The 12,273-nt window shown below is 35.5% G+C and overlaps 1 protein-coding gene across 9 annotated transcripts in view; it reads left to right on the top strand.

The window, feature by feature from the left end:
• PAM (peptidylglycine alpha-amidating monooxygenase) overlaps positions 1 to 12,273 on the top strand; it is a 279,419-nt gene that overhangs the window by 130,821 nt on the left and 136,325 nt on the right. The gene's annotated exons all lie outside the window — the stretch shown is intronic.

The following is a 12,273-nucleotide window of genomic DNA, read 5'->3' on the forward strand; positions in this document are numbered from 1 at the left end:
CTGAAGGGCTGCAGAGACAGGGGAAGACCTGGGTGTTGTAGAGCTGCAGTGGCTGATGACTCATTGTTGCAGATAACAACATTCTATTTTTCTTTTCTTTCTTCTGTTTTAAAGTACTGAGAAAATAAAGGTATTCTGTGTATTGGGGAGAATTCTTTTGAAATTGACATTCGGAAGCTCTAAGAAAATACACGTGGTCTTTTTGAAGGACTAAGGATTGACAGGCATTTATTTGAATACAATACCTGCGTATGGTCTAAGTATCTATAAATAACTACTGTTGTCAAATTGGCCCTCACCTCCTCACCCCTGCCCATCCACAAATGACCAGGCAAATTACTTTTCTGTATGTTTAGTTATTAGTGTCCTGGCCTTTAATTTTATAAGGTCTTTATTTAGTACTTAGTAAAAAGAGATATAATGAGATCGGGAATAGGAGAGAACAATGATAGTTGCTCACTTATGAAATGTGATTCTTCTTTCTCTTCTCACTTTTAAAAGTGATTTTTCCTGTATATTTGTTTAAAGTGGCGTTATATTACTTTTTAAAAATATTCATGGGACTTCCCTGGTGGTGCAGGGGGCCTGGGCTTGATCCCTGTTCAGGGAACTAGATCCCACATGCATGCCGCAACTAGGAGTTTGCATGCCACAACTAAGGAGCCCGCCTGTTGCAACTAGGACCCGGCACAACCAAATAAATAAATATTAAAAAAAAAAATTCACTAATTAGTCTTTAAGCACTCTTTTCCTACAAGAATATCATTATTTTCTCAAATAATCATTTGTTGTAGTTTGTTATTACTGTGTTTCTTATTATTTTACAGTAAAAACATTTAAATTATTATAATAATAATAGGTAACTGTGTTGGGGTGAACATTCTCAGAAAGAGTCCTAAAGGAATTGATTATAAAAGACTGAAAAGGAACTCTATTTTCATAAAGTAAAATGTGTTAACTCATTTTTTTATAATCTTATAATTAGCAAAATAACTCTGTGGAAAAAAGAACATATATTAATAAGTAAATTACAGCTTGTTATTTTGCACTAGCTGCGTTCAGCTTTGCCTCATGCAGTGGACATTTGCTGGTTGCCTTCCCAGAATACAGTTCCTCATTGCTGCTTCTCTGAAACCATGTGGTTCCTGGAGCTGTCTACCCAGGATCCAGAGGCAGAGTACATAGACCAGGATTAGCAAATCACTGCTTTCCACTTCTCCTTCCACAGTGACTGGTTGAGAAGAAGGTGTGTGACCTAGACCAGTCCAATCAAATCTTTTGCTGGGAACGCATGTTTTTGTTGCATGTGAGCAAAGGGCATGTAGTTCTAGGGTCTGCTGAGTTCATGAGAGGAGCCATGTCTAGAACAAAACTAATACCATAGACGGCAATGCAGAAAGACTGAAAGAATAGAGGTTCTTGCTGACATTGCTACTTAGGCAGTTTTCCTTTATGTTAGCCTTTCTTGTTTCAACCAGACTAAGTTGGGTTTTCTCTGACTTGTAACTGAAACTGCCTAACTGGGTAAGTGATTCCCTTGTTCTGTCTGGTCAGCTCAGAACTGGTTGTTGAATGTTTCTTCCACTTTCCCTACCACTTTCTATTGACCACATGCCACGAGTATTTACTGACTTGATCCGGCTGACATACAGGTCATATACCTCATAAACCTTCATGAGAAGTGGTAATTATACTCCTGTTGAGTGTACCCAGGAAGAGATGGATACAGAAACCCCAGAAACCCTTTCCTCCTAAACTCTGTGTTCTTAGTGAGGAAGATCCAGAACTGTGATAGTGTGAATACTTTTGGTGAAGAAACTATTCTTTTCTTAAAAAGCAGATGAAACTAAATTTAATCAGATCCTTAAGAGGAAAGGAGCTAAGAAGGCAAGGAAAGAAAGAAAAAACAACTATTAGAGGACAGAAATAAACGATGGAAGGGAATAAGAACAGTTGGCCAAAAAACATGGAGAAAATGATAAAGAACAACCAAAAAAAAAGGAAAAAGAAATCAAGAATAACTATAATATGAAGACCAGAACATTTAAAAAATCATATAAGAAAAAAATCATATAAGGAAAACATAGAAACAAGGAAGGGCCTTGAGAAGTTAAAATGTATTTTTTTTAATGGCAGAAGGTCAAGAAGAGCAACAAAGGTTAAGGAAGGAAGGAACTGAGGACCCAGAACTTGAGTTGTTAATTGAGGCAGACCAAGTTGGTTAAAGAGATATATTCACTCAACAGATTTTTTTTTCATAAAGTAAATCTTAAGTTTTGGCAATAACGAATGATGCATCAATGAATCTGATTTAAGTGTTTTCCTTGGGGAACTTGAGATTGTTAGGTAGGCTTGGATAGCGAAACAAGCAGATGTAGGGTAGAGGTGGAAAGAACCTTAGCTATAATTCAGATAGTACAGCTAACTAATTTTGTTGATGGAATACAGATCTAGATTGGTGTCTTACCAAAGAATATCCAGTCATGTCAGACCTCTGAGACGCAGTCCATTCAGCCATACCATAGGCTTCAAAGCAGCCTTTTAAAAAATTGCTCCCATTAAACCAGCTTCGGAGAGCCTAGGGAAAGTAGTTTATTATCTATTGCAATGTCAATTTTATATTCAAAGTGAGCTCACTCTTTGTCTTCTGACTTGAAATTTTAAAAAATAATTTCCATTCTCTTTAATAAATTTCTTGTTAATCAGTGTTTTTCAGGCTTTGGGAAGATTAGGGAGAAGAGTAAGCAGCTTTTAAGTAGCCTAGAATAGAGGTAAAGTAAGTAGAATCTGGTGTCTGATGGCACTGGCTTCAAATCCAGAGCCTTGAAGTGGTGATATTTTGAGACTCTTTCTTTTAGTACTTTTTCTTCCTCATTTGATTTACTTTCTAACCAAGGGCCCCTGTGGGTTTTTGCTGTCACCAGCTCTCATATCAACAAACAAAATAATTTGATAAACTGCCAGCTCATGGTCATTGTAAGGTGCTATCATCAATTTGATGTGTTAACTATCCCATGGGGGTTTGATTATAAAATAAAATAAATAAGACATAATTACAGTGATTTTACATAAAGTATATTGTCTCAGTATCAGCCAAATCTAGTGGGCTAGAATGTAGGTTTTGGAACCAGGCTGACAGCATTTTTGTCCCAGCTCTTGTAGTGTCAACTCAGGAATTTTCTTAACTAGCTGGTCCTGCTCCTTTATCTGTAGACAGAATAACAATAGTATGTACCCAGGGTTATTCTGAGGACTGAGCAAGGTAATACCAGTGGCATTGTTCAGTTGCCCTGTATGTGCTAAGTTCTTAGAAAATATGAATTCATTGTTATTTTGTGTGTTGAGGGAAATGTGAAAGAGCCTTAAGATGAGAAAGAAATTGCCAGCCCTTTACTTTCAGTAATTACTTCATGGAGAAGGTAAGACATCATAATAAGGGGAGGAAAGGTGGCCAATGTAGAAAAATAGGAAGTATGAACTGAGGTAAAAGAAACCTGGGGAAAGTAAGCAAGGAAGTAAATCTTTCAGTGTGCTTATTCTTAAGTAATTTCCATTAAAAATAGCCCTTATGATCAGAGAATGAACACTGAGAATGGATATATGTTTTTCTCAAAGTTCTTATATATCTTTTATGCCTAGAAAAGAAGTTATCAAAAGGAATTTCATAAGTATGAAACCTTAATTTTTTTCTATATTTATTTGAAATCAGCCTAGATTTCCTCACTTTGCTGAGGACTTTGTACATTGACCTTATTAAAAAATTACTCTTATCTAGTGCAAGCCCTTTCAAATCCTGTGTTTACATAGCATTTTATTTAATTGTTATTTGTGCCACATAGGTCCTCTGCAGTCTTGGTTTAAGGATTCACAAATGTAAACTAATTTGTAAAAAATATAATTTTACAAAAATTAAATATTTTCTCTTGAACCTAATAACTTGAAACCATGTAATAATTGAATTTCTTTCCATTAGAATGTGTTAGGCTGCCATTTTCCTCCCTTATTTTGGGAGCGATTTGAGAACTATGAAGGAATACACTGTTTCCTTTCTGAACCTCTTGCAAATTATGGTCTCATTCTTTATCTTTTGAAGAGTCACAGATCATGCTTTAAAATCAGAAAGCGGTCTTCCTCTGTGTTCCTAAGCACAAATATCTATCACCAGGAGTGAAAGAAAATAGAACAATTCTGAGTTTAAAGATCAGACACCCCAGAGCAACAAGTTGAAAATCTTGAAATTAGAGCCTTAAGTTGTCACTTATTTTAAAATAATGGTGAAAGAATGTAGTCGTTGAAATAAAACCAGAATGAACAAAATACTCCCTACAAAATTTTCTCAAGAGCTTCCCACGATGTTTCCCTTTGCTTTTTTCTCCCCAATGAAGAACCATGAGAAAATGTTTACTAATATATTTTAACTTTTTCATTTTCTAACAGAAGAAGGGAGAAAGTCTGCTTACCTCCACAAGGCATGTAAAACCACATTATGAGAAGCCAGCTTTCACAGGCTTTTCTTACTGCACTAGTTTAAGAAATCAGTTTTAAAATATCAAGCTATTATCATAACATCACTTATAAACAGCATTTCCTCAGGATATATGCTTATCAAAGAGGTAATACACAAGGTAAATGCAGAATTGTTGTGGTGCTTTCATTTTATGTTCAGAATGCTGATTAAACTTTTTCATGTAAAGTCACTTAGTTATACAGAAGTTTGCCTTATGGGTGATTTGGGGGATATTGTAACATGTTAAATATATATATATATTTTTTTTTTTAAGAATCAATTTTATTTATTTATTTTTGGTTGCGTTGGGTCTTCGTTGCTGCACATGGGCTTTCTGTAGTTGCGGCGAGTGGGGGCTACTCTTTGCTGCGGTGTGTGGGCTTCTCACTGCGGTGGCCTCTTCTGTTGTGGAGCACAGGCTCCAGGCATGCAGGCCTCAGCAGTCACGGCACGCAGGCTCAGCAGTTGTGGCTCACGGGCTCTAGAGCACAGGCTCAGTAGTTGTGGCGCACAGGCTTAGTTGCTCTGCAGCATGTGGGATCTTCCTGGACCAGGGATCGAACCCTTGTCCCCTGCACTGGCAGGCGGACTCCCAACCACTGTGCCACCAGGGAAGTCCCAAATCTATATATTTTTAATTTAATCATTATGGGAAAAAAAAAACGTGTCCCTAGTTAGTGCTTAAAATTCAGGACAAAATTAGAAAGGAGCCCAGAAAAGTGAGGCTTTACTGGAATAATTTTCAGTTCTTCGGGGTTTGTAATTTACTTGTCTCCTCTCTAGTTATTAGTATGTAATAATATTTGCATTTTTAAAAAATAAAAACTCTTTTTTCTTTTGGATACAAAAATTAAAGGAAGGGAGACACCCCACACTTCCATTTCTCCATTTCCCCTCACAGGCCAGCTTGACTTTCCGCTTAAGCCTCACTGCGCAAAAGGAGAAAATTAACCCCAGCCTTCTGGGCATCAGCCGCAGGTTATCTGTTATACTCATTGTAGAGAATGGATCCGAGCTCTTCCTAAAGCAGCTGGGTGATTGCTGGGAAATGCCAGGGGCTAGCCCCACCTGACTCCAGAGCTTGAACTTGCAACCCCCGTGGATTCCCTGACCACCTCTGTGTGATTAGCACTCACGTTCCTTCTTACCTTCTCTAGTCCTCTGGCCTGTCTGCTCCTACACCTCTTCTGATTCAATCTGTACACTTGAACAAACATGGCTAATGGGATTTGACTGCGAGAAGTTGTCTGGAAAATATTAAGAATTGTGAGGCCGAGAGTGTGAAAGACAGAAGTGGTGGCTCCAGTAGCAAGTCCTGCACCAGTGCGTTTGTGTTGCAGGAAAAAATAGACTATGAGTGAAAACTGGTTCCATTAAGTCATTGTCTTAAAATGAACATGACTTACGGCTTTTAGTGTTTCTTTTTCCTCTGTTCTTAGTTTTTTCTCCCTTTATGAAAAAATAGAAAGAGCATGGTGATCTTGTTATTGAAGAAGGGAAATCAAGAACTATCCAAATTCTGGACTAGTATTTGCCTTTTATTTAGGAAGACTTAGGTAAAGTGTATAAAATTCCAAGATTGGGAAAAAGAGCAACAAAAGAGATTAAAATGCTATACCCTTTCCCTTCCCCAAACTGAGGACGTAATATTATCTATTTTACCAATGGAGAAGCTAATAGCAAAGAGAATTTTGTGATTATTAGAAAGCACGGTTACCAGGCCCTTTTTTGTTTACTTAGCTGCGTCACATTAAATTGTTTTTTCCACTTTCTCTTTTGAACATTCAGGATTGGTATCATTTAGGATGCTACATGTCAAATTCTTAAGTTGTATTTATTTGTATAATTCACCCCTTGTTTTAACAGCAAGGCTCAACTATACAAATAAATAGAATACAAAAATGTTAAATGGATCTTGTAAATGGCAAATTAAAGTCTCATGTAGCTCATTGCTAATTGTTAAGTTTAAATTATGATGCTTCATCTTTATTTTTACTAAAACCTATTTAATGTCCACTTAGGGAACATATGGTTGAACTATTAACAATGTTTGCCACTGTGAGAATAATCTAAACATGTCATATATCTGAGTTCAGAGCTGCAAATATACATAGACCATTTTTTCCTTTCTTTATTAAAAATGAGAGATAGAAAGGAGACTTTTATTTTCAATTAATCTTTGATATTTTTGAATTAACACGATACCTGAAGAGGATATTAGAAAAAGTATAAGAGACCCCCTTATGATCACCTGTTTTCTCAATAAGATTTAGAGTCCTTTTTGTTTTGTTTTTTTCTGGTAAATTTTTTAAAGGAGAAAACATTTATTCAGTGCTCATTATGTCACGCTACTGTATTAGGCACTTAACAAGCACTGGCTCATTAATTCTCATAAAAACTTTGTGTTCAAGGTACTGTCATTCCAATTTTTTTGTATGAGAAATTGAAACTAAGGGAGACTAAATAAGCTATAAGTCTATAGCCCAATAGCCAGTAAATTGAAGAACAAGGATTTAAATACAGATTTATTTGAATCTGAGATGCCTGCTTATTTCATAATTCTGCGCTGACAGTCTATTAATGGCCTATGTGTTTCCCAGAAAATGTTACTATTATAGACATTTTTTTTATTACACATATATTGTAAAATAAAAGCTTCCTTTAGTTAAAAAGACAAAATATAATTTACTGGCTCCATCCTAAATTGTTCAATAACTTTTAAAAAATATTTTCTAATGTCTATCCAGAAGGAAAGACTACTAATCTGAATTCTGATAAAATATTCCTGATCACCTGGCTGTTAAAAGACGTATTGCAATCAACCTAATTCAGTTTATTTTAACACAATTTTGAATTATTCCAGTCTAAATCTAAGCCAGAGATTAGAAAGTTATTTCTTAAAGTGTCAGATAGTAAATATTTTTGGCTTGCCAGTCAGCCATAAGGTCCCAGTTGTAACTGCTGTAGTTAGAAAGCAGCCGTAGACAATATGGAAATGAATAGCTTGGCTATGTTCCAATAAAAAACTTTACTTACTAAAACGGGCAGCCACCCATGGGCTGTTGTTTCTTGATCCCTGATCGAAACCACTGCATATGCCATTTAGGCTAATAAATGGACTTAACCTTTGACATCTCATGAACTGTGTCTTCTGACTTATAGAACATAGAGAATAAAAATACCAATGTGTGGTTAATAGCACTATGGTCTTTGTTCCTTAGTTACCTATTCAGTTTTCGTAAGTAAATGGTCATAAACAAGAGTTCTCATTTGAAATATTGTATTTCATACTTCTCCATCTCGGTAAATGACAATTCCTGTGTTATAGTTTCTCTAGGCCAAATAGACAGGCGTCTTTCTTGGCTCCTCTTTCTCACACCCCATAAACGATATGCCAGAAAATCTTATTGGTTCTACCTTCCAAATATATCCAGAATCCAGCCCTTTGTCACCACACCCATCTTTCCCACTCTGGCCCATGCACCATCCTCTTTCGTGGATTATTAACAATAGCTATCCCAACTGATCCGCCTTGCACTCTTATATCCCTAGAGTCTGTGCTCTATACTGCAGCCACAGGGATCCTGTTAAAACAGAAATCAGATCACATCACCCTTCTACGAATACCCTTTAAGAACTTTTCATACCCCTCACGTTTAAAACCAAAGACTTTATAGCGACCTCCAAAGTTCTTCATTTTTCCTGCAATCTTTTTCTACTCCTTTGTCTCTCATCCCTTATTTCTGTTATAAGTCATTATGGGGAAAAGACAAATCAGAACTCTAGTTCTGCAACTTGCTGGCTGCAAGATCTTAGGCAAGATATTTAACCCTTAATGAGCTTCAGTTTCCTTATCTGTAAAATGGGGATAATAATAGTTCTTACCTGATAGGATTGTAGTTAAGGGAATTAATATGTGTAAAGCCCAATACCACTCAAGAAATAATTAGTTATTATTATTTTTTCCCTAAAGTACATTACAATGGATGAGTTAAGGCATGTTATCAAGTAACTAATGCAAGGCACCAAGGTATTATAAATACCTTAGAATAGTTGAAATAAAGAATTAGAAAGGATCAAGTTGAGCATGAAGAGGGTGATTGCAACAATACTTTGGTCAGGACCACAATCATAATTTTCTAAAGCACATTATACAAGCAGATTAGACTCTGCATTGCTCTCTCTCTTCATTAGGAAAATCTGTGTGGAGGCAGTAGGATTTGAAGAATGTAGTTCATGGATAGAGAGAGAGATTTGGAAACAAACATTTAGAATCCCTATAAAGGGGCTTCCTGGTGGTCCAATGGTTAAGACTTCACCTTCCAAAGCAGGGGGTGTGGGTTTGATCCATGGTCAGGAGCTGAGATCCCACATGCCTCGCAGCCAAAAAAACAAAACATAAAACAGAAGCAATATAGAATCCCTATAAAGGGCACCATTCTAGAAATAGTGCTATAAACAGATGACATAATCAGAGCCTCAATGTTTATCATTTTGTCTTTAAAAGAATCTAGTAGGTACAGTTTACTAAGAGAACAGTAATATACCTTTAGGTGCCAAAACCATCACTGTGAAACATGTAAAACAAAAATTCAGGGTGAAGTTGGTTATAATACAATTATAGAGGGATATTTGGTATATCAAATAGACTCCAAAAAGGAAATATGTAAAGAACTTGAATATTTCAGTCAACAGAATAATTTAATACTTTAAACATACAGTAAATGTAATTAATAGATATGTAGACATAAAGTTTTACATTTTAGAAAGAGAATATACATTTTTGAATGTATATAAAATATTTTTTAAAAATCACATAGCTAGACATTAAGAAACTTCAGCTTACTACAATAATTAGAGTTTTATAGCTCTTACCCTCTGATGATAATCCAATAAAACTAGAAATAGACTATTAAGAGATGCCATGGAAAACTTTGCTACTTAGAAATTAAGGACCATTCTTCTATACAACCCATGAAACAAGGAAAAAAATAAAAACTGAAATTATAAATTATCTAGAGAGTAACGGCAAGGCAAATACTTTATAACAAAACCCATGAGACCCAGCTAAAGCAGTACTCAGAGAAAAACTGATAGCCTTAAATTCTTTTATAATGAAAAAGTAGAATGAAAGTAAAATTATATAGATAATTCAACTTAAAAATGAGGAAGATAGCAATCAAATCAGTGAAAAGGAAGAATTAATAAAGATAAAAGCTGAAATTTATAAAATAGGTCAAATAATAATATAAATGAAATAAGAAATCATTTCTTTGAATATCCATTAAAATGCATAAGCTCATGGCAAGCCTAACTAAAGTTTAAAAAGTGCAAAAATTATACATTAGTATTAGGAAATGTAAAGAAAACATTTTAGATACCATTATGTGCACCTCTGTTGGTAAATTTTTTTTTTAATAAATTTATTTATTTATTCATTTTTGGCTGCATTGGGTCTTCGTTGCTGTGTGCGGGCTTTCTCTAGTTGCAGCGAGCAGGGGCTACTCTTCGTTGCGGGGCACGGGCATCTCACTGCGGTGGCTTCTCTTGTTGCATAGCACAGGCTCTAGGCGTGCAGGCTTCAGTAGTTGTGGCTCGTGGGCTTAGTTGCTCCGCGGCATGTGGGATCTTCCCAGACCAGTGATCGAACCTGTGTCTCCTGCATTGGCAGGTGGATTCTTAACCGCTGCGCCACCAGGGAAGTCCCATCTGTTGGTAACTTTTATAATCTTGAGGAAATGGTGATTTTCTAGAAAATACTTAGCTATCCAAATTGACCTAAAAAAGTCTTTAAAAAACTGAACAGACCACTAACTATAGAAGAAACAAGAAAGGTAAAAAGGTTACACACACACACACACACACAAACTTTTAAAGATAAGAGTTATTTAACTAAGAATAGACTGAGAATGAGTAAAAAAACATATATGACAGAAAAAAGGCTAATATGCCCAATATAAAAAGAGGTCGCACAGACTACTGAGAAGACAAGCAACCTAAAAGAAAAGCAAATGAAGGATATTAATGTTAAATTAACAGAATGGAAAAAAGTTCAACCCTGTTAATAATCATAAAAATTAAAACTAAAGAAAAAATAAGGTATATATTTTTTTAACCCATTAACATGGCAAAAAAAATTAAAAAGAGCTATAATAGAGCTTTTAAGGATGAAAAGACATGGGCAGGCTCATGCATTGTTGGTGGAGGATGCATTGCCACAAGCTTTTTAATAAAGTTATCTGGAATTATCTTTTAAAGTAAAAATATTCATTTCTTTAAAATTGTGAGAGATCATTTTATAAAATATTATGCAATAAGTGAAAAACTAAGATAGGTCTGTGTACCTTGCCTTAGAAGTATTGTTGTGTATTAAGTGAGAGAAGCAAACGGCAGAGTCATGTGCAGAGGGTGACCCCATCTTAATAAAAATAAATAATAACAAAATTTCTATATATGTGTATCTGTTTGGATATACATTTTTGTACAAGCATGGAGGAAGTTGGAAAGAGGCACTTTAAGCTGTAAATGCTGGTTCCCTTGGAGAGGCAGCAATGAAGGAGGATGACAGCAGATTTTTAGTATATATCCAAGTTGTTTTATCATTTAAAAAAATCATCTATTATTTTATAATTGTTAAAAATTAACAAAGAAAGAAATAAACAATATCACTAACAAAAAGAATACCAACAAAAAGGATCTTCTACCTTCCTGATATAAACCCCTAATGTTCTAGAAATCTCTAGAGGGGTTTTCCACACAATGCCTCTAATTGATAAATTTTTAATTCCTATTCCTCTGCTTTGCCACAGTGCTATTAAGAGAGCCTCATTAATGAAAGAATTTAGGAAATTTGGTACACGTTTAGAAACAAATAAAGCCAGATTTGTAAGGGGGGGGGGGGGTCATTCTTCTATTATAGTCAGTCTGAAGATATTTGTGGAAGGCAACCATGCCTATCCTTCCACACTGGCAACAAAAGTCATTCTCTTTGCACTTATTAGCCACCAGAAAAAGTCCTCTTTGTTTCACTTATTTCTGGATTTAGGTAGTCTGAATTAATATTTCAATAACCCTATTTAAGAGGAGCATTTGGAGCCATTCTACATGAATGTTGCATTCTTTAAGCAACAGTGCAGGACACACTCTTTCCAGGCACCGATTACCTTTCACAGATAATGTAATCTACTCAATCTTGTATAAAGGGACAAATCTGATGTACACACTAAAGGCATGGCTCTGTCTTAGCATGCAGAAGTCACTCCATCCAACAAACCTCAGAGCATTTTTGAAGAGGAAAGTATATAAATGTAGGGAGTACATTGCCGCTGTACACCGTGTCATCCTCCCACCTCAGCTAATCCAGTATTAAATGAAAGCATTTACCGTGGCAACATCGATTTATAAAGGGCCAATGATGTTTCTGCGAGATTAGAATATTTCCTTTCATAGATCTCAGAGGTGCACACAGTTAACACTTTAACACCCTTATTTAGTAATTTTATATAAGACTGAAAAAGCTAATGCTTTATAATAGATTATTTTTAAATGTTTTAATTTGGAAATAGAATCCAAAACAGAACAACAAACTCTTAACAAAAGTGACGTCAAATTAAATACAGGCAGAAGAATACCACTGAAATATTTCAGTCTTCACTATTTGTGGAAATAAAAAATTTTCATTTTGTGGTAAGCTGTACTGAACTATGGTTAAATCATTTGCTTCCAGCTGAGTGATCATTTTGCTATGAAGATGCAGATTCTCTGTT

The sequence above is a fragment of the Balaenoptera borealis genome, assembly GCF_965194805.1.
Source record: "Balaenoptera borealis genome assembly, chromosome: 2".
In the NCBI taxonomy this organism is placed as follows: domain Eukaryota; kingdom Metazoa; phylum Chordata; class Mammalia; order Artiodactyla; family Balaenopteridae; genus Balaenoptera; species Balaenoptera borealis.